Genomic DNA, 24,474 nt, shown 5'->3' with positions numbered 1-24,474 from the left:
TACTTGGAAGGCTGAGGCAGGAGAATCGCTTGAACCAGGGAGATGGAGGTTGCAGTGAGCCAAGACTGTGCCATTGCACTCCAGCCTGGGTGACAAAGTGTGACTGTCTTAAAAAAAAAAGAATCCCACTGTTTGAATGTTACTTCCTAAATTTCCAACTCTTTATCTCCATTATCCCAACACTTTGATTCCACCAGGATCTACAATGCATTATTTCTGCCTCATTTGCACTGTCTCTCACTCAGCTCAAGCTTTTTATTATTACTTTACCCAGATATTTCCACTACGAAATCCTAATAAACAAAGACGATTATTTTCATTTTTTATTTTTATTTTTTCCACTGTGTAATTCCTTTATTTTCGGCATATTAGTGCTTAACCAACACTACAACCATAAAGAACACAATTCCAAGTACTGTAATTTTTAGTTTGGGGAGATCACAGTCTACAGACTCATTTACTTATATTAAACAAGATTAACCTCATTCAAAACTTACTGCAGTTTATAAATTCACATAAATACAAAAACTGATGCAATTAAACAACTTCAGGATCTTATTTTTTCAATTCTTAGATTATAACTTTTCTGCAGGCTATAATTACGTTCCATAGTCACCAATGGTTATTGTTCAATTTAACTGCATCAATTATAAACCTCTTACATCCTTAAAGAAAATTTAAGTGAAAATTACAATTTCTTACCAAAAGGTTTAGTGTTTTCCAGATCTCAAATATTTGCTTCCCCCTCCCCACTTTCCAGTCCAACATTTCAAATAAACTAAAAATAACCACATCTGACCTGCAACATTCAATAAGAGCAATCACTTGATGTACAAAATTTTAACTATGCCCCCAGTTATTTTAAGAACGCAAAAAAATGGCTGCCTACCAATCTGTCTTCACAAGTTAGAAATACCACATTGAAGATTTAACATGAGAGTTTCAAGTTTCCTCCAGTTTAGGCATTTATACCTTTGTGCTTGTTTTGTTTCAGGATGTTACTATAGCATTGACATTTGGATAACCCATATTGATATACCTTAAATTAACACTTCTGTGCTTACATTCTCAGATTTCTTGACTCTTAGTGTATGATGTGTATTTATTGAAACCTCAACACTCTGCCTATTCTGCACTCACTTGTGCAACTGACTGTGGTTCAAGAAAAATGCACAACTGTACCAGTCGATCTCATTTTAAATACATTACTACAAATATCAAGAGGTCTTCTCTTGCTTCTTGGAAATCAGAACACATTTCTGTAGCTCATTCATTCTTGATTCTCCTAGATACTCCTGACTCTTGTAAGTACTCCTTCTCCATCTTCATTCTCAGAACAACATTGTTTTTCATTGAGAAAGTTAAGTGAGTAGAAGACAGCTTCTGCAAGACACCAAATCTATCTGCCCTCCCTCATGTTATAATTAAATATCACTGTTTAAGCCCAACCATCCACTTTCACACTATATTGCATACTCTTGTCTACCCAAGGACATTGCTCCAAGGATGCTCCCTCTCCTGATTATTAAATTTTCCCTCTCCAGATCAACCAATCAACTAATATGCATGTTGCTTTTATCTCTTCTTTTTTAAAAAATAAAAATTATCAGGCTGGGTGTGGTGGCTCATGCCTGTAATCCCAGCACTGTGGGAGCCTGAGGGGGGCGGATCACGAGGACAGGAATTCAAGACCTGCCTGGCCAATATGGTGAAACCCCACCTCTATTAAAAATACAAAAATTAGCCAGGCATGGTGATGCACGCCTGTAATCCCAGCTACTCCAGAGGCTGAGGCAGGAGAATCGCTTAAACCTGAGAGGTGGAGTTGCAGTGAGCCGAGATCACACTACTGCAGTCCAGCCTGGGCAACACAGCAAGATTCCGTCTCAGAAAAAATAAATAAATAAATAAAAATTATCCTAATCAATTTTCCTCTTGCTATTGCTTCATTTATCTTCTTCTCTTTACAGTAAAACATCTCAAGAAAAAGAATAAAATATCTAGGAATACAATTAGCCAGGGAGGTGAAAGATCTCTATGATGAGAATTATAAAATATTGCTCAAAAACATCAGATATGACACAAACAAATGGAAAAACATTCCATGCTCATGGATAGGAAGACTCAGTATAGCTAAAATGGCCATATGCCCAAAGCAATTTACAGATTCAATGCCATTCTTATCAAACTACCAACGGCATTCTGCACAGAACTAGAAAAGAACTATTTTAAAATTCATATGGAACTAAAAAAGAGCCTGAATAGCCAAGGTAATCCTAAGCAAAAAGAACAAAACTTGAGGCATCATGTTACCTGGCTTCAAACTATACTACAGAGCTACAGTAACCAAAACAGCATGGTCCTGGTGATAAAACAAAAACATAGACCAATGGAACAGAATAGAAAGCCCAGAAAGAAGACCACACACCTACAACCATCTGATCTTCAACAAATCTAACAGAAACAAGCAATAGAGAAAGGACTCCCTATTCAATAAGTGGTGCTGGGATAACTGGCTAGCCATGTGCAGAAGACTGAAACTGGACCTCTCCCTTACACCAGGTATAAAAGTCAACTCAAGATGGATCAAATATTTAAGTGTAAAACGCAAAACTATAAAAACCCTGGAAGACAACCTAGGCAATGCCATTTTAGACATAGAAAGGGGCAAAGATTTCACGATGAAGATGCCAAAAGCAATTGCAACAAAAGTAAAAATTGACAAATGAGATCTAATAAAACTAAAGGGCTTCTGCACAGCAAAAGAAACTATCAGCAGAGTAAACACACAACCTACAGAATGGGGGGAAATAGTAGCAAACTATGCATCTGACAAAGGTCTAATATTCAGCATCTATAAGGAACTTAAATTTACAAGAGAAAAAACAAGCCCATTAAAAAATGGGCAAAGGACATGAACAGACACTTCTCAAAAGAAGCCAAACGATTTTAAAATCTAACCTTTAATTTGTTTTCTTGATATTTTATTAAGATATTCATATCCAGGATGTAAAGCGGATTTAGTCTATAATTTATATTTCTGTGCCCTGTCAAACTTTGATATGAGGATCATGCTAGCTTCACAGATAAAATGGAAAGCTCTTTTTTTTCCCCTCCAAGATCTGGATAAGAGCATATAGTTTAAGAATTATGTTTCTTTAATCATTTGAAAGAGTTTGCCTATTAAAACACTAGTTTCCAGAGACATTTTTGTGGGTAACTTTTATAGGTCTGTTTCATTTGGTTTTCACTGACTTTATTGTATGTTTATTTGTTTGTTCTGCTGGCCCTTGCTCATGGTTTCATGCATTTTATGTGTTTTGTATTTTTGGCTATGATATTGTGTTCTTTAGAACTCAAGCAATAAGTAGAACTTCTTAGAGGCCTGCTTTGGAAATACAATTTTCCAGAAAGAACTGTGTGTTTCTGCCAACTACCATGGCCACTACCAATCCAGAGTCACTTTAAATTGAATTCTTTGATCAGGTATTATTTCAGACCACACTAGTGGTGTGAGTTCAGTCCTCACACTAGTGTGAGTGTAGGCTTTGTGTTTATAAGCTTTCAAGAGTGATTTTTGTTTTACTTCCACCCAACACAAGCTTTGTACATCAGGTTTCCTACAAGCTCATTCTTATTCTGGAGTCTCCTGTATAGTTTCTTAATTTGGATAAGAAGCCATCAAAACAGAAGCTCAGATTCCACTAGAATTTAATAAACATACTTAAAGCAAAAGCTGGCAATAGTTCAGTTAACATAAATTATGCCAAACTTTGCCATAGCATCTCCTTTTTCGTTTTGTTTTCACAACTGACATCAGCTTTTATATTACCTTAAGTATTTGTATTTTAATGAGAATTTGGTAGACAGCAAGCATATTCATTATGGCACATTTGCCAAAATGCTAATCTACTCTGCAGGTATTTATTCCCATATGTTCAATCCATGCCATGGCTCAGTTTTGGTTTTCTTTTAAACTCACACATTGTTGAAATCAGCCAGAATAGACACACTCTGACTCAAGGGTCCCCAACACCACCTACATATTTGGTGATTCACTGGAAGGACTCACAGGGCTCAGGCACATAGTTCCACTAAACACTAATATTTCTTATATAGACATAGTAAAGATTAAGAGCTGGGTTAGACGGGGAAAACAACATCAGGTAAAGACAAGGAAGAATCCATGGAAAGTTTCCTATCTCCTTTCCCCAACCTGACAGCTCACACAGAGCACACTGTCCCTCTAGAAAACAAACAAACAAACAAAATATAGCATCAAGTGTGAATTTTTCTGCCAACTGAAGCCCATTTAAAACTCAGAGTTTAGGAGTTTTACTAGGGGCTGGGAACATAGACGCTTTTGCCTACCAACTACCAGAATTCCAGACTTACAAAAAGAAAGCAGACATTACAATAAATTCCATTGTTTATACGAATGTCTAGGCCCAGAGAAATTACCTTACCAGTTAAGGGAGTGCTTCAGAAGCCAAGTTCCCAGGTACCAGTCAGTGGTCAATCTTGCAAATAAGCTTTCTAAAGAGAGGAGCCTCAGATGGTCTAGGTTAATGTTTCTGCACGTAACACCCCTCCCCCCACCAAATGCTTTTGACACTCTATTGATTGTTTACTGTTACCAACAAATAATTAATAAGAATCCAGTATAATTGGTTTGTGACTACAAAAACTAATTTATGATTCAAATACATGTTTAAGTAAGCCTGTTTTGATTTAGCTAACAAAACCAAATTGTATAAATCACTTATCTCCTCCAATAATTACTATTTTCATTTCTGCAATAAAATACTGAGAAATTCAACTTACTATTTTCAAGTTCTACATTCTATTTGACTATGATTTTGAGTAAACATTTAATTCTTTTTAATCAAGTTGCTACATTAGGAGAGCCGGTACATTTTAAATTAAGCAATATTACTGTAAGTTACCTGAAGGAAAAGAAAATATGTAACGGATATATTTGAAAAGGAAAAACAAAACTGACTCATGGCAGAATCCATTTTGTAATAGTTCTAAACCCTGATATTCACAAATGTGAGTGTAGGTTAATAACTGCTCTTTATTCATCAAATGTTTTGTCTATGCATGTTTTGTTAAAGGAGCAATTATCTATTCAGAGTTCTAACAGAGATCTGGAAAACTGCTTGCCTGGAAGAGCAAAATTGGTCTTACGTGACTTCAGATATATCATGATATAATAGACATACTGGAATAATGACACACAGACACTCAACTATGGAACTGATGATATTTTAAGATTCCTCAGAGAAATTGAGTACAAATAGAGACAGATAATCACAATCTGAATTAATTTTATTACAATTAAACCTGTTGTAAAATTAGTAAAAGAAAATCTCCTACTGAATGCAAAGAGAATCAAGGTCATCTGAGGTGATACATTTCTGCAGACAACCAGGAGCGAGTCTATTTTCTCCTTCCTCTCACACACATCGTGCTTTGGCTGTGGGGTAATTCATGAAAGGAGAAAACAAGTACAGAATTTTATAGTGAAATAAGATTTTCTCTTTCAATCGTGAAATTATAATTGGCCAATTGCTAGCAGCTGCCTTTAGAATTTGTGTTTTCCAAATGTTAATAGGCCTCAAGTTAGCAGTAAGTGTGAACACTAAATGGAAATCCTTTGTTTTCTTTTGTTTTATTAGGGCACAAATAGAATCCTTGCTTTTATGGTTTATTCTTGTCATCTGCCAAACTAAAAGACTATGCCATACATTATACCATAAGCAATCTTCTACTAAATAGTCTTTAAACTACTCAGTTCATGATTATTTCAAATATCAAAAGCCAGTTCTTGTAAAATGTGGAGTTTCATCAAAAAGACAATATTATTTAAAACATGTATTTCCAGTATGTTTATTTTATTTGATATTCATTTTTTCTAGAAATCTGTATATCTATATATAGATATACAGATATACACATATACAGATCTATATAGCTATATATATACGATAGATAGATGCCTGCATTACAGCCATTCCAAAGCACAGGCAGCAAAAAATCTACTATATTTATATATTTTTAATGTAGAGATTATTTTCATAATTGGAGCCAGGATGTAATTATTTTTTCCTAAGCCTTTCTCCAGTATTGGCTAAACTAGCATCATAAAATATTACTTCGACCATAACAAGCCACTCCAAAAAAGTCCTATTTGTTACAATAAAAACATTCATTTATAAAACAAAAATAAAATCACTTACTTAAAAACTTAAAAGGAGAACTTCATAAGGGACATCCCTCATATTTAAAATTATCATGACATTGCATTTATGGTCAGAATGAAAGCATAATGTAGAAATTAAATTAGGTTTCCTTTTTGAATTAACATCCCAATTTCTTCCTGGATTGGTTAACTGCATTTGTCACCATGGACACTTTCTTCACTATTCAGAATTTTCAACTGTATTTAAAACAGATCACATTCACTTCCTCTGCATCAATATACTAACTAGTCAATGGAAATCAAAACACAACCAAAATAGATACTTTATACTGCTGCCAAGAGGAGAGGGTTCAAAGCAGAGGTGTAATTAAAAGTATGACTAAGCAGATAGAATCACATTAAAGAGGCTTCTCACAAGACAGAAAAAAATTTGGAAAAAAGAAGCAAGTGCCCCCCTAAATATGATATTGCCATCTCTGCCTGAATCATTTGAGCACAAGAATCTCAGCTTTCTGGTATAGGCCCCAGTTGCTATAGAAACTTACAACTGGGAGCTAAATAAAGTAATTTCTATGCTAGTGTTGGTGTCTATAACTTCAGCACCTGATGCTAACCAAATTGTGCTCAATAAACAAATTTAAACTTTAAAAGCCTGCAATGTGATCACAATGCTTTCTATACAACTGATTAATCTCAACTGATCTTGGCTCAGAGCACAAGAACATAAGAAATCTCAGAAACAGAAAAAGACTACTTAAGGCAAATACGCCTGCATCCTTTGTTTTTCTTATCTGATTTCCTAGTTTATCCCCATACCTCTATCCTGTCTTAGTTTGAAAATAAAAAGTCAGCTAGCTCACTCCCTAACTCATCAATAATCCTGCTTTCACTGATCCCTTTTAGACAATTTATTCTATATTAAACCACTCCCTCTTGGCCTCCCCTTTTTCATTTATCCTACTCTAAACCTAAAGAACAAAGAGATCAGGCAGCCCAATAGATACTTATTTCTTAATCCTCCCAGCTGGGCCTATTATTGCTGCACATTTGATTTTAAGATTATTCACTATTTGGCAAGAAATCAAGAATCTGAAATAGCCCCTTGATGCCCGTTTGTGTGGGCATGTCAGGCCCTTGCCCATTATGTCACCAAGCAGTGTTTTTGGCTGTGGTAATGCTCTCTTATTAAGCGAAATGAGACCACAGGGCCTAAATATATGTTTGCATTCTTCCCCAGCATCACTTTAGAAAGGATATACTATATAAGCCCTTTGTTCTTCTCCAGTGGGCCCAGGCATTTCAGGTCAATGTCACTGTGAGAATTTAAAGTATGAAAAAAATCATCTGAATATATTACCTCATTAAAGCACATGAATACCATTGTTATAAGCACCAAACACAAATACATATATTAGCAAATTTGTTTCTTCTTATCAGAGATTTGTAGTGATAAGCATTTGAGGCTGCATATTTTTTTCTGTTAAAATATTGTATTTATTTCACATTTGTTAAAGCTCTTTGGCCCCATTCCAGTGTACACTCCAGAGGCTTAGATGAGTCTATGACCTGTGATATCAAAGCCCAAATCAGTTCAGGGCAGAGTATTTGACAATAACATGAAGAGTCTGTTGCCTAATTATGAAAAAAAGTAGGTCAGATCAAGCAAGCAATTTTCTAATCATTTCTGATCTAATCATTTATATTTCTATCAATCACCTTTATTACATGTAGAAAAAGAAAAACTGAAAAAGAAAGAAAAAAGGAAAGGAAGAAAGAATGGAGGGAGGGAAGAAAGGTAAGCATAGTTCCTCCAAGTTCTGTAAAACTAAGTCTTTTAAAAAATGCTTTATTTTGAAATGAAGATGAAATTTTTATGAGGCAATATTTTCTTTTAATTATCAAGATGCTTTCAAACACCAGGGGAGATTTTGAAACACTAAAACAGGAACTGATAATATGAGCTCACCATGCATTCATAAACCTTTCCCCCTGAGTTCTTCTGGATTCTAACTGCTACCTTGGCTTTAGCCCAATAAGCTTTTAAAAACAAAGAGGAAATACTGGGGGTTAAACCTAAGGACTGACCTGCTATTGCCACTCCGTGTTCAACCAAAATTCTCATTAGGAAACAACATGGAATAGTTCTTAGCTGCAAAAACGCACCCAAGAGAATAACAGAAATATATCAGGTTAACTGGTGGATACACGGCATTGCCTGTATACCAAAACAAAAACATCCTGGGAGAGATCTGAGCTATGGCAGGAACAGAGTCAGCTAACAACTGTCAGCTGGGATTTTTGAATAGCATTTAAATCCACCAAGCACCATTTGGGAGCAGGTGACTTCCAAGGAGGATGGGGGAAATGAAATTATGCTAGCTATGGAAATAGAAAGAGAATGGGATTTGGTACCTCTCTCTGTCTCTCTTTTTTTGTGTTTGAGAGATTTTATTTGATTTTTCCAAGCATGCAAAACTTCAATTCTCACATATCTACATAGATATAAATAATAGGCTGTATCCACACACAGTGCACAGTACTTCATAGGCAATTTATAAATATGTATTCTTTACAGAAAGGAAGGGAAAAAGTAAGCAAATGAGGAAAGAAGGGGTGAAGAATCAACCCTGAATTAACACTCACAGAGAAAAAGAACTGAGAGAAGTGAGTTCAGATGGGGCTGAGGTTAGGCATTAGAATTCTTATATTTTAGCCTCAAGCTGTAAGTGGCAGCTGGCTGCATGACCCTGACCAGGTGGTCAGCCACCACTCACTAGGAGAATTTGGCATTCAAGTCAAGCAGCTGCAAAGTGAAAACAGCCCAGCAGCTTTGTAGGAACAGAGGGTATGGGCCAGTTTCTGGTTCCAGGCTCCCAGCCAATCACGATAGGAGAGGGCTGAGGACACCTGCCCATGACCATAATGGAAAGCATACAACTAATTTATAACACAGAGCACCTAACAGGAAAGACCACAATCCAAGGTGTCAATAAGGCCCTCTGAGATACGAGTTCAGGGGATGGGGGATGGGATAATCATGTCTTAAGTGTGGCATGTTTTGGAGAAAAGATGATGATATGAGAACGGACAGGACCTTAGGAGCCATCTGCCCCCCTCAAATCTTTTAGTAGTAATGATTCAAGTAAAGTGCAGAATTACACAGTTAATTTGTGACACGGTGAACTTGTGAACAGGTCTGCTGATTCTTAGCCCAAAGCTCTTGCACAACAACTGGCTTAAAGCAAATTGCCATTTTACCACCCTTGCTTTGCTCAATAGCAATATTCAAAGCTTGTTCATAGGTGTACCAAAACTATTGAAATAATCTTTAATTTTCTCCTCCATTAAAATAATTTCAAGTGCTTTTCCTAAATAAACATGAAAAAATAAAAATTGCCCTAAATACAGTTTTCCTATCGTAGCATTCAAAGGACACTTATTTTGTAACTTTATACCAATTCAAAAAGGGCACAATTTAAAAAGAATTACAGTGTATAGACTTTGTCCCTGCCTTCTGCATTATTTTCAAAAACAAGAGGCTCTAATTATGGTTATGGTACTGCAACACATTCTGGAAATTTAACCTTATAATTTCATTAGCCACAAATTTTTTCACCCCTTTAGGTCTGTATTATAATATTTTATTTATCTAAATCTAGGGGGGTTGGCAAGGGTTATTTGGCATTTCGTAGTAAATCTTTTAAATTCTCATTTGGATTGCAAGTGTTTGAAGGGCTGTATGCAATATACCTCATGCATAGGAAAACAAAGGTGCTAAAAGTTAATGAACAAGCCAGTGCCAGGATTAAAAGTGGAATCTAAAGTTTCTTATATGCATTCGTATACAGCATATTGTTTCTTATATTCAGTGTCTGTATCTCTTCTTCATGTCTTAACAGAGATTTCTGCTTATTTGTGGAAGTAAACACAATTTTGAACATCATTCATAGCTGTTGTAGCATGGAGGACATGGTGCTGAATTTAGATTATTGTAAGTTAATTACTTTGTCTTCTTTTACTTATTTTCCTGTCTTTCTGGGCATCATGCATAAAGAATGGTATATATAATAAGTAGTTTAAAACAATAATAAGACAACATCTGTGTATCCCCCCCACACAGCTTAAGAAATACAACTCTGTTGATTCTTCTGGGTGTCTTTTTCCAAATCCCTCTCTCTCCATTCCGGAGGATTTGCTATGATATATCATTCTTTTGGTCTTCTTTATATTTTTACCAAATATATTTGTGTTCCTAAATAATATGTTGTTTCACTTTGCCTATTTTGAATTCCATATTAGCAGAATCATAGTCTTCTGTTAGAAGTTTTTATTCAACATCATAGTTTTAGGGGTTTGTTTCTTTTTAATTTTATATTAATTTATTTTTACTTGACAGTAACTATATTCATGGAGTATAATGTGATGTTTTGATCTATGTATACATTGTAGGAAGATTCAATCAAGCTAATTAACGTAGGAAATGCAAATTAAAACTACAGTGAGATTTCATCTCATACCTGTTAGAATGGCTATTATCAAAAAGATGAAAATGGAACAGTGTTGGTTAGGATGTGGAGAAAAAGGAACCCTCAGACACTGTTGGTGAGAATGCAAATTAGTACAGCCATTTTGAAAAATAGGGTGGAGTTTCCTCAAAAGACTAAAAATAGAACTACCATATGATCCAGCAGTCACACTCCTGGGTATATATCCAAAGGAAATGAAACGAGTCTTTCAAAGAGATATCTCCTCTTCATTACTCATTTCAACATTATTCACAATAGCAAAGATACGGGCTACACATTTTTGAGGGTTATCTCTATTGACATGTATAGCTGTATTTTATTTATACTGACGTTTTATAGCATTCCATTAGACATACAGGCCACAATTTACCTGGCTATTCTCCTTACATTTGGGTACTTTCCACAAATTTTTCCTCTGTTAAAAACAAAGCAATTGTCTACATTTATGTTCATATCTCCTTGTACACAAGTTCAGTTTTTTCATCTCTCAATTGAGAATAAAAATAGCTACATTCAGGGCTCTTAATGATGCCAACATTCACATTCCTAATCCACAAAGTCATTATTTTTAACATGAAATGAGCATGTGTATAATAAGCACACAGAGCAGAACAAGGGCTGGTTTATATGACATGTTCCATAAGTCTTTCTTCACTCTCTGTTAAGGATGAAGAGATGACTTCATTCCTTCATAGATGGAGTTGCTTTATGCACTTTGCTATGTGACTTATAGGTACAGAAACTTCTGACTCAATATTCAAGCCTGCTATTTGGCCTCTAATAAATGCAGATCTGTATGCTTTAATTATTACTACATGTCAAAGGGACAAAGAGACTCAGGAGAAACAGTGATATCATATGCTGCACGATGAGAGAGAAGCTGCTGCTGCTTCTTGCTTTCCCAGGATTTGTCAGCATTATCTTCCTGGATAGAGTCCAGCTGGCTCAAGCTGTATGAAGCAAAGGCAAAGTGCATTCTTTTGACCCAGATACAGCCTCTAGATATGGAAAATGCAGCACTGTCCTTTGTGGATCCCCTCAAATTCATGTCCTGGCTATCTGACCCAGTTGTCTGCCAGAAACACTGCCACTCTTGATGCTCATAGAAAATACTATATATTAGCCATCAATATTACTTTGATGTTGCACATCTTTAGATTCTTGCTCTGAGCAAGAAGCAAAACAGATATGCCAGGGAAAATGGTGATAGCATATCTTCTCAATAGTTTGAAAAAAAAGTCATGGCACATAGTTTTTTTGTGTGTTTGTCTGTTTGTTTGTTGTTTTTAAACCAGTCTTCTTCATTACAATTTTCTTTGGGGTAAAACTTCTGTCACAATTTCACTTTCTACCCGTCTTCTTCCCTTACTCACATCCCTTAAGGACTTTTCTCCAAAACAGTATCTAGAATCTTATAAATTGATGTCTGATTCCCAGCCTAATCAACTTTGGAGAAAGGGAAGGAAGAAAATCTTCCATAGGTGAAACAAACTAAAAAAAAAAAAAGTTCGAAATTCTGAATTTGTATTTTCTGTTACTAAAATAAGACTTTTCCTTCCTCTTCTTCTCTCCCCCTTTTTAATGCTATCTCCATTTGGTTAACATTCAATTATATATGACAGCTGTATGAAAATTGAACTCTACTAAGTGTGGCTAATAAAAGAAGAGAGAGAGAGAGAGAGAGACAGAAAGAGACTGTGGAAGAGCCAACATATTTAGAAATCCTCTTTGAAAATTTCCTAAGCGTTGCATTCAGTTAGATTGCAATTCACTTTGGTTATTTGCTTTCCTAATTTTTCCAAAGAGATGGTGGGTAAGCATTTAAAAAGAGCATGCAACAACAAATATTTCTCTTCTGAGGCTGCTACCATGTGCTTTATACGTGAAAAGTAAATGGCAAAAGTGCATAAACATTTGATGTAGATAATATTGTGAAGCTGATGCTTTGGGGGAAAATTTCTTGAGATGTACAAAATATTATTATTCATGTAGTTAGTTTGGGGGAAGAAACCAGAAAAAGCAAACCACTTCATCTCTGAACATTGTGGCCAGTACCAAACTTCAGTATAGTGTGTGTGTTGGGGGTGGGGGGGACGCTGCTTCAATGACAATACTGTAGGCATAACAACAATAGAAGTATAAAGGAATGATAGAACAGAAGAGCCAATTAGCCTCAGGGTTGGCTTGACCCAGGAAGAGAAATCAGGTTTTGTAAAGCAATACAGAGAATGCCAAATCAAGGCACACATATTGCTTCTGAGCCATTTTCTCAGCACTAATTGCAGGCTTTATTACACAGTGTAGTATTACAAGTTAATGATGACTGGTGGAATACTGTGAGGAAAGGAGGCACTAGGGAACCAGACCAGAACTGACCAAGGCCACCCCTTACTTAAAACTAATAGGCTTAATGTAAAAGCCACACATCAACACTAGCGGGAGGAAAATTTTGCCAACTCAGAGGCAGATAATAAAAACTCAAGTGAGAATGAGGCTGACATTGACACTGTTCAGTCTCATCAAATGGCTGATGAGGATGAGGACGCTACATCATTCCCTGAGGATAGAAATGAGCCAAATAATGACAACATGTGGGAGAGAGACAATTAAAAGAATTCAGAAAGCATGACAATTAGATCTGTGTCTGATGAGGGGAACAGTGCAAATGAACCACTTAACATAGCTAAGTCAATATACACCCAAAATATATTAGGTACAAACAATGTAAAATAGATGCCTAGTAGGCAGAGCATGGGACCAGGGAAATCTTCCATGACTATACATAGAGCAAGCATTTCTACAGCAAGCCATGAGCTAAGGATAGAAGGGGCTACAAAGACAAAAGTCTTTGTCTTTAAGGTGATTGACAGGACACCTAAATTCAGCACCATATCATCAGGCTATAGCCAGCAAATGGAAACCATGCTAGTTAGTTCAACAGAGAGGGTCTAAAGCAAGAAATGTTTAAAAAGTTATTGGAGCTGGGCGCCGTGGCTCATGCCTGTAATCCCAGCACTTCGGAGGAGGAGGCTGAGGCGGGCGGATCACCTGAGGTCAGAAGTTCAAGACCAGCCTGACCAACATGGTGAAATCCCGTCTCTACAAGAACTACAAAAAATGAGCTGAGTGTGGTGGTGCATGCCTGTAGCCCCAGCTACTTGGGAGGCTGAGGCACAAGAATTGCTTGAACCAGGGAGACGGAGTTTGCAGGGAGCCGAGATTGTGTCATTGCACGCCAGCCTGGACGACAGAGTGAGACTCCGTCTCAAAAAAAAAAAAAAAAAAAAAAGCATCAGAAGACTCAACAATCAAAAAGGGAACATTGGACTGACACAGTGATAGTAATCTTAGCATGTAAGGAACAAGGTAAGAAGTTGAATTTATCAGAACACTAGAAGAGAGGCCTTGAGAAGCTGTGATTCAGATCTCTTAGGAACAAGAGCCTCTGATTACTCTGCGGGTATCTCAAAAGCTCAAAAGAGGTACCTTGCTAAACTGGAGGAAAGTGTGCTACCAGAGTGTTACTAGTTTCTCCAAAGAAATGTTATGAGGCTGGTTGTCAGAATGTGGAAGAATGCAAGAAACCGGAACCAATAGCTACTTCAGGATTAAGAGTGACTGCTGAGACTAGGCTGGCAGGAGCAGTAGACACCTGGAAGAAGCAAGTGCCTTCTCACTCCAACTACCTTTTATCCTCCTCTAGTGGCCTCTATTGGCAGAAACTAACAGGGAAATGGCTGGCAAAGGAGAAATATAGTTTGCAGAGCCCCGAGCATCACAGAACTGCAATACAATATAGTTAATAATTATCACCGCAGGGAATGTAAATTAGTACAGCCATTATGGAAAACATTATGGAGGTTCCTCAAAAAAGTAAAAATAGAACTACTATATGATCCAACCATCCCATTTCTGGGCACATATCCGAAGGAAATGAAATCAGTAACTGGAAAAGGTACCTGCACTCTCTTATTCATTGTAGCATTATTCAGAATAGCCACGATATGAAATCAATCTAAGCTTTCATCAACAGATGAATGGATAGAGAAAACGTGGTATATGGTAGTCCCTCTTAGCCAAGAGAGACATGTTTCAAGACCCCCAGTGAATGCCTGAACTCTTGGATAGTACTGAACAGCGACTAAGCAGGAAAATGAGAGATTTCATCACACTGCTCAGAAACAACATGCAAATTAAAACTCAAATTGTTTATTTCTGGAATTCTCCATTTAATATGTTTGGACTATGGTTGGTTGCAGGTAAGTGAAACCATGAAACCATGGAAAGCAAAATCATGGATGAGGGGTATACATGCAATGGAATTCTATTTAGGAAGGAAATTGTGCTCATTTATGACAACATGTATGAACCCAGAATACTTTAGGTGAGATAAGTCAGACACAGAAAGATAATTCATGATCTCACTTATATGCAGAATCTAAAAATGCTAAACTTACAAAAACAGAAAACAGAATGGCGGCACCCAGGACTGGGGTAAGGGAGAGTGAAATAAATAAGAAAATATAATAAATATGACTGCAAACTATATCCTTCAACCTGAGGGCCACAGAAAATGAGAAGTATTTATTAGAGGCTAATAGTGCTATAATTTCAGTTTGTAGTCTTAGAAAAAGATGACATAGTTGATGCCCTCTTTATATGTTTATGAAGCAAAAAAATAATTAAAGCTTTTCTCAGTCTAAGTTTACCTATAACATGAAATAAACTCAACTGTTTGTCTTAGTAAGGTAGGGGGTAAGATAGTGAGTGTATCCTGAGTTTAGTTAATTCAAAAGTTTCATCATTTCTAAAAGTATCAATTAGTTCTTTCACCATACCTTTTACCAAAGATGTTAATGAGAAGCAAAATGGATCGTTAATGGACTGAGAAATATTCAAATGTATGGAGAAGTGAGAAAATAAAAACAATATGAATAGCCTAGAACTGGATAATTGGCCTCTGAATAATTAAGCCAATTCTATGAAAGTTATCTTCCCTAGGAATCCCTATTTTTACAGCAATACACTGAGATGACAATTAATTTACATAAGGGATGAAGCACAAAACAGATATAATTGCTACAATGATTGTTATAAGCCTAATGAAAAGATAAGAATTATTTCAGAAGCCCAGGAAAAGAAAAAGAACAGAAAAAAAGACTTAAGATGAATTTTCCTTATTCCAATTCATTTATGTTTGTATTCATGTAAAAGGTGTTATCTTTGCTAACATGTCATGAGTTAGAACATAAATGCATACATACAAGTCACATTAAGAAAAAGGATGCAGACAAACCTAGATACAATTAAAGTGAAGATATTGGAAAGCACATTAAAATTGCCTGCCTTGGTTTGGGGTATCGTACGGTTATACATCTTGTGAATTGTGTATAATTGTTGCTCAGGGGCATTCACAAAATAGAGTTAGCTTTTGTTGCGCTTAGCTATTGTCACAAAATACTGCAAAACAAACAAACACAAACCTCAGGGAATGGAAACAAATGGACTGTTCTTATGAATTGGCAGGTTGGCTGTTTTAGTTAACAGAGGGCAGGCTCGCTGTTGAGGGCACTGGTGGCTCTGCTTCTCCCTGTAGATGCTGGGGATCATCCGCTTCACACTGCAGCTCACTGGGTCAGCTGGAATGATTCTCTTCTACATCTTCTATCCTTTTATCGGCTAGCTTATCAAGCCATTTTTTTTCTTAATGGCAATGGTGAGGTGCAAAAGTGAAAATGCATGAGGTATTTTTTCCAGTTTTATTGAGATATAATTGACAAATAAAAATTACATATGCTTAAGGTACAGGGCATTATATTTGTATATATATATACATTGTGAAATGGTTACCAATCTCAAGCTAATTAACATGTCCATCACCTCATATAGTTAATATGTTTTTTGTTTGGTGTGGTGAGAACATTTAAGATCTACTCTCAGAATATTTCAAGTACTCAGTTGTGCATTATTGACTAAGTCACCATGGTATACGTTAAATATCCAGAACTTATTCATCCTGTATAACTGAAACTTTGTACTCTTTGGCCAACATCTCTCCATTTCTCACACTCCTCAACCCCTGAAAACTACCATTTTACTCTCTGTCTTGATTAATTTGACTTTTTTAGATTCCACATACAAGTGAGATCATGTATTATCATGTATTATCTGACTTTCTGTGCCCGGCTTATCTCACTTAATATGTCCTCTCACAAATAACAGGATTTCCTTCTTTTTTATAGCTGAAAAATTTCCACTGTATACCACAATTTCTTTATCCATTTATCCATCAACGGACACTTTGATTGATTCCATATCTTTGCTATTGTGTATAACACTGCAAGGAACACACAAGTATCGACAGCATTTTTGAAATACTGAATTCATTTTCTCGTATGTACCCAGTAGTGAGATTGCTGATTATATGGTAGTTCTATTTTTAATTTTTTGAGGAAACTCTACACTGTTTTCCCCAATTTACCCTCCCACCAACAGTACACAAAAGTTCCTTCTTTTTTGACACACTCGAAAACACTCATCTTTTGTCTTTTTCATAATAGCAATCTCAACAGATGTGAGGTAACATATCATTGTGGTTTTAATTTGCATTTCCCTGATGATTAGTGATACTGGGCACCTTTTTAGATGTCCATTGGCAATTTTTGTGTTTTCTTTGGAGAAATGTCTACTCAGGTTCTTTACGTATTTCCTAAGTGAGTTACTTGCTTTTTTGCTTTTGAGTTCTTTGTATACTTTGGATTTTAACCCCTTATAAAGTATATTGGCTAATATTCCCTCTCATTCTGTAGGTTGCCTGTTCACTCTGTTGACTGGGTTTTTTGGTGTGTGTGTGTGTGTTTCTTTTTTGTTTCTAAGCAGAAGCTTTTCGTTTAAGGCAATCTCACTTGTCTATTTTTTATTTTGTTTCTTGTGCTTTTAGTGTCATATCCAAAAAAAAATTATTGCCCAGACCAATGCCAAAACCAATGTCCCTTATGCTTTTCTCTATTAGTTTTAGTTTCAAGTCTTACCTTTAAGACTTTAATCCATTTTTAGTTGATTTTGTACATGGTGTGAGATAAGGCTCCAGTTTCATTCTTCTGCCTGTGGATGTCCAGTTTTCCCAACATGACTTATTGAAGAGACTATCCTTTCCCCATTGTGTTTTATTGGCACCTTTGTTAACGATCCATTGACTCCAAATGCTTCGATTTATTTCTGGGCTCTCTATTCTGTTCCATTAGTTTATATGTCTGCTTTTATGGCAATATCATACTGTTTTGATTACTATAGCACAGTAGCATATTTTGAAATTAGGTATTGTGGTGTCTCAGCTTTATTCTTCTTGCTCAAGATTTCTTTGGCTATTCTGGGTCTTTTGTGGTTACATATGAATTTTAGAATTTTTTTTCTATTTCTGTGAAAAATTACATTAGAATTTTGATACAGATTTTATTGAATCTATAGACTGCCTTGGATAGTACAGACATTACGACAATATTAAATCTTCTAATCCATGAATTAGAATATTTTTTTTGAGACAGTGTTTCTCTCCCATTATTGTAGGACTGTTCCTTAGGTCAGCTAAAGACAGGGTTTTTGTCCATCCCTTGGCCATGAAAATTTAGGCTCGCAGATGGTTTGAAGGGTCAGTAAAGCAGAGTTTTATCAGGTGAAAAGGAAGAAAAAAGGGAAACAGGGACTCTTGCTAGGCCAGAGTCCCTGATAGTACTTCCTGCTGGCCATTCAAATCCCAGGTTCCACACAGGAAGAAGAGGGGCCAAGCTCCTACCCACTGCAAATGTTGTGAACTTCCTGAGGCTCCACCCCAGTGGGCAGGCTGGTTTTCTGGAGACACCCTCCCACCTGGTTGTAGCATTCCCCCCGCTAAAGAGGTACATCTAACTGCCATTAGATTAAGGATGAGAACAAAAACCGATATTAACTGTTTACTGCCGATGGTGTTGCTCTTTTGCAGAAATGGCAGTCGGAGCTCCCTCAGAGGCCTACCTAAGGGTTCCCAGCAGAAGAGGCCATTGTCAGAGGCTCCAGTTGCATGACTGAAGTTTGATGGCCTGAAGGCAAGAACCGACAAACCAGGTTATTAGAAAATAAACATCAAAATGAAACAAGGGGAGGGGTGCAGACAGCTAAGAATTTCCAAGGCCTTTTACCAGTTAGCACAGGGAGAGGAAGTCCAAAAGCCTGACTGGAAAAAAAAAAAAAAAAAAAAAAAAAACAACTTTACCCTTTTGACAGCATGTTGGGCTTCTGGATTCCCTTTCCCTGAGCCCAATCCTAAGCTAACCAGTTTAAGGTTTGGGAAATTAACTCTTTCCAGTTTGGAGGATACATCTGAGGGGTGTGTCCCGTGGTACAGAGACACAATTACCTATCAGTGAAGAGAGAACAGAGGAGGAGAGAGGAAAAAGAAGGTGCCTTTTCAAGGAGTCCCAAGGGTTCAGGATGCATTTGAAAGGGGTACAGACTGAAGATAAATGGCTACCCATCTAGAAAAAGGGGAGCAGGCATCGCTGGCTCCCTTCTCTTTCTAGCAAATACTCCTGGTAAGTGAGGAAAGAGAGAAGAGCATCCTCTTTCTGTCTTCCATCCTTGCATCCCTGAGCTCTGGCAACCTTGGCAGGTGCTGCCATGAATACCAAAGTGGCTTGCACCCAAGAAGCAAGGTGGCCTAGAGAATAGGAATTATCCATTCTAATCTATGTCTCTTTCTCACCTACTGTCAGTAGCCTTGGAGTTCCCTAGACCTCATTTACGACATGAATACTAATGTGGAACAGGACGCTTGGGCTTGGCTTAGTCAGCAGGAATCACCTGCACTGTGCCTTTTAACTGCCATTAACATCTGCCTCTGGATCCTACAGATCCAGTTTTCTCTCCTAGTGCTTTTGACTCGGAGCTTGGAATTGAATCTGGGACAAAAATGTGTATCAGGGGGCATTGCATGAACTCCTTATCATAAGCTGAATGCTAAGGTGAAACCGTAGAACTGAGTCCTCTTCCAACAAGGGAGAGGAAAGGATGTCTTGTGATATGCCAAGATAACTGGTGGCTACAGTTATGCTTGCTGGGATTTGGGTGCATGGTGCTTGGCTTTGGTTAGCTCCCTTGGTCTTACTTTCCCAAAAAGGAAACCTCTGGATGAGGAGCATCCTATTTATTCCCATCACATGGCAGGATTTGCAGGACAATTGCTCGGAACTGGAATATTCATACAGATTTTTACATTACTCATCACTTTTGTTCTTTCTGAGTTGCAGCCAGAGATTGCTGGCTGGTTCATAGGAACAAGCAGGATTAGTCTAAAATATAGGCAAACGCTTAAAAACAGCTAATAATTTAGAAATTACTAACAAATGTATAAGTTTTGAAACATAATTTCTCTCTCTCTAGCTCTCATTTTTGTTAAGAAAACAAATCATCATAGGACTCAGTTGTTTGCAAAATAGACTTTAGTTTTATACTTGGCCTGATTATTTGCGTAAAGTGCAGTAAGAATAATTATTTTTACATAAGACCTTTGGATTGGCCTATGTAATTCGATGGAAGTTTATTCCACAAGGAATCTCAGATAAGACCTTTTAAGGCCAAATCCAGCCATGGGTTTATCCTCGAATACCTGTGAGTATTCTCCTTTTAAGGTCTCAAGATAAACTTGAAGCTCCTGGACCTGTTAGCAAGTGACATTCTTTACTGACCACAGGTCAGGAGCCCTGCACAGGGACTGCATTGGCAAGGGTATGAGACCAGTTCCCCTAGTGGGCTTTTATTGGCTCTGCAAGTCAAGACTGACTCCTTAAAAGGAATACTCTTCCAGTCAAAGCCTTGGTAAAATAACCACTTTCTCCAATAGTGTCCTGTTGCAAAAGAAAAATGGATTCTTATTGCACTGAAGCAAACAACCATAATGCCGTAAGTTAAGAACACTCACAGTTTCCAAATTCTAGAGCAATCAGGCAGAGGGAAACAAACATTCTCCAAATTTTGATCCCAGGAGTATACCTTGCTTAAATATTAAAGGCCATAAACAGTTTAAGTTACATTGACTCTGAAAAACAAAACAAGGACCAGCAACATTCCAAGCAAAAGTTAAAAGGATTGCTTCAGCTTCCTGAGTTCAGTCCATTTAGTTAACATGTTTTGCTTGATATAAACATTTCAGCTCTTCATGGGTCCTATACATTTTTCTTTAATCCAATGTTAAAATATCTAAAGTTATTAGAAGGCTGATTGTCTCAAATATAATCAGAAATTGTATTTAAGAGGAACTGTCAGAGTCCTACAGCTTATTATAAACCATCTTTTGAAAATGTTTTAAAATAAGAAAACAATTGTCTATGAATACCAAAATCTCCAGGGTAGTTACAGTTAGAAACACAATTGACAAGTTTGGTTATCTCTCTGGTTTACAATAGCTTAATGTAAAAACCTTAATTATGATTGATAGCATATATTCAGACATTAGCATTATTCACCAAGATATAGCCTAAAGAAGATTGCGCATCATTTTGGCAGTCCCACGTACCTAAACATGTCAAATAATCCTCTTTACCTCTCTTTTCTGGACACTTCAGGGTACTTGAAACACTGGACACCTCTGAAGTACTTGAAAAGCCATGTGCCCAGGAAGACAATTTTGAAACTGAAGTTTGACTTGGGAAGGCTGTCTAATGTTCGAGGTTTAAAACAATTGATATTATGAAATAGAATTCCAGATTACCATAAGTTATTTATTTTGCCAAAATAAAGACTCAGAAATTTTAAAAAGGCAAAAACCTTTTACACCCCTTTAGAAATTCTGCCAAGGAGCAGATTAGCACCTTAGGAAAACCTTATTATGCTTTTATTTCAATGCTCGATTTACAGAAAAACCATATAATACCCTTTTTTGAATTTAGTCAATATGTTCACATAGAGAACCTCTTCCACAAGATTAATTTCTACAGTTCTTCCACCCCTTCTTTGAACCTTCAGCTTTTGCCTAATTTAACTAAAACAATCCTTTAACCCTAGGTAAAAGTTTACATTTCCATGCCTTCTTATAACCACTTGCAAAAAAACACATTTTACTGTTCTTACACACCTTGCAGGTAAATCTATTTCTAGTAGTTTCAATGAACTAGCAATTTTTAACTTTAAGATAAAACTTGGTAAGTTGCTTTCACTGTGTGCTAAGTGTAGTCAAGGTTTGCCTTCTTAATTAAGGGCATGGTTAGTTTCCTATGTCCCCAGGCCTTACCAATTGTGAAGCCACCAAGTCAAACAGTTCTCAAAACCCAAAAAGCAGTTTGTAACTTCAAAACACTTAACAAACTTTGCATCTGACCTGCATAGTTTAATTCCCATATTTACATTATAATGACAGCTGCATTTTACCAATAATCTTTAAGGCTGCTTTTATTTCTCAAAGATTAAAGTCACATGAACTGAAAGGTACCACAGCTTTTAATTTCCCTTAAAAAAATACTTGGTCTAAGTGCTCGTCTGTCTTTTTTTTTTTTTTTTTTTTTTGAGACGGAGTCTCACACTGTTGCCCAGGTTGGAGTGCAGTGTGCAGTGGCATGATCTCGGCTCACTGCAACCTTCACCTCCCAGGTTCAAGCGATTCTCGTGCCTCAGCCTCCCGAGCAGCTGGGATTACAGGTGCCCGCCACCACACCCGGCTAATTTTTTTTTAGTAGTTACGGGGTTTCACCATGTTGGCCAGGCTAGTCTAGAACTCCTGGCCTCGTGATCCGCCCACCTGTCTTTCTTTAGGCAAATTAATTAGGACTATTTTTACAGACATCACACACAGTACACACATAGGCAGAAGAAAACCCAGTCGCTGGGTGGGGCCCGTTAAGAGACAGGGCTAGGAAAACATGCACCTATCAAACCAGAAAAAAACTTACCCCTCCGGGCAGGGTTGCTAAAGGAAGCCTTGCCACAGGAGTTACAAGCCATGCCCTCAGGATTAAAAAAAAAAAAAGATGGAAGCTTGATTTCAGCCAAAACTTTGCAGAGAATACACACAGCGATATTTGGGGGTGTGGTGGGGGGGTGGCCTAGTAAAAAGTCTTCTAAAAGAAAAAAAAAAAAACTTTAAAAGCTAACTGCCCGCAGGGTGGAGAAAAGCAAAGAAAAGAAACAGTTAAAAATGCCTGTTTGGCCTGGCGCAGTGGCTTAGGCCTGTAATCCCAGCACTTTGGGAGGCCGAGGCGGGTGGATCACGAGGTCAGGAGATCGAGACCATCTTGGCTTACACGGTGAAACCCCATCTCTACTAAAAATACAAAAAATTAGACGGGCGTGGTGGCGGGCGCCTGTGGTCCCAGCTACTCGGGAGGCTGAGGCAGGAGAATGGCGTGAACCCGGGAGGCGGAGCTTGCAGTGAGCCGAGATCGCGCCACTGCACTCCACCTGCGCGACAGAGCCAGACTCCGTCTCAAAAAAAAAAAAAGCCTGTGAAAACCTCTTATTCTTATGCAACTGGTTCCTTCACCGGGGAGAAAAGTTTAAGCTTAATTACTGTCCCATGGAGTAAAACCCTTTGGCTGGGGAAGGGGAAGGCTGCAGCAGCTTGTGGCTGGGAACCAGCCAGCCAGCTAGCTGTGTGAGACCCCTGGGCCATGTGTCCCAGCCCTGGCAGGGAGAGGAGGGGAGGGGGAGCGAGGAGCCCCCACTTGCCTGCTCATTCTTAAAAAGGAAATAAAGGGCCTTTCCCCTGGCCCCCCGGAGCAATAGGGTTTGGGGGGCATGTTACCCCCACCCTCTGAACTCCAAGGATAAAAATGCTTAGGAGCAACAGTGAGAGGTTTTGAGTCCCCATTTCACTTACCACTTCTCGAGCCCCACGTTGTGCACCACAAATGTTGCAGGACTTTTCCTTAGTTTAGATAAAGACAGGATCCTTGTCTGTCCCATGGCCGTAAAAATTCAGGCTCACAGATGGTTTGAAGGGTGTGTAAAGCAGGGTTTTATTGGGTGAAAAGTAAGAAAAGGAGGAAACAGAGATTTTCACTAGGCCAGACTCCCTACTCGAGTACTTCCGGCCCGCCGTTCAAATCCCAGTTTCCACACAGGAAGAGGAGGGGCCAGGCTCTTCCCTGCTGCAAATGTCAGGAACTTCCCGAATCTCCACTCCAGGGGGCAGGCTAGTTGGAGGTTTTCCGGAGACCCTCTCCCACCTGACTGTCTCATCATCACCCAGGCTAGAGTTGAGTGGCGTGATCTTGGCTTTCTGCAGTCTCAGCTTCTCAGGCTCAAGTGATTCTCTCAAGAATTCTTCGAATGGATATCTTTCCATTTATTTGTGATTTATTCCATTTTTTTCATCATTGGTTTATACTTTTCAGTGTACAGATCTTTCACCTCCTTGACTAAATTTATTCCTAAGTATTTTATTGTTTATGATGCCATTGTAAATGGGATTAAAAAATTTTTTTAGATAGTTCATTGTTTAGTGTATAAAAATGCATCCGATTTTTGTATGTTGATTTTATATCCTGCAACTTTATTGAATGTATTCATTAATTCTAACAGTTTCTTGGTGAAGTCTTTTAAGTTTTCTGCAAATAGGATCATGTCATCTGCAAATAGAGATAATTTTACTTCTTTTTTGAATTGTATGCCTTTTATTATGCCTTCTTGCCTAATTATTCTAGCTAGGACTTCAAGTGCTATATTGACTTGAGGGGAGGGTACTCTTATCTTGTTCGTGATTTTATATGAAAAGCTTTC

General features: G+C 37.6%; 1 long non-coding RNA gene across 3 annotated transcripts in view; it reads right to left on the bottom strand.

Annotated features, from left to right (window-relative positions):
- LOC129143513 (uncharacterized) overlaps nucleotides 1-23,812 on the bottom strand; it is a 469,878-nt gene extending 446,066 nt beyond the window's left edge. The window contains exon 1 of one of the 3 annotated variants that reach the window (XR_008547024.2): nucleotides 23,573-23,812. This is a non-coding gene — a long non-coding RNA (uncharacterized LOC129143513). The remainder of the gene's footprint in view (nucleotides 1-23,572) is intronic. The other 2 variants (XR_008547023.1, XR_008547022.2) reach the window with 2 other exon arrangements.
- Nucleotides 23,813-24,474: the final 662 nt, after the last annotated feature.

Source organism: Pan troglodytes, chromosome 2 (assembly GCF_028858775.2).
Source record: "Pan troglodytes isolate AG18354 chromosome 2, NHGRI_mPanTro3-v2.0_pri, whole genome shotgun sequence".
NCBI classification, from domain to species: domain Eukaryota; kingdom Metazoa; phylum Chordata; class Mammalia; order Primates; family Hominidae; genus Pan; species Pan troglodytes.
This window is presented reverse-complemented; position numbering and strand designations above follow the sequence as displayed.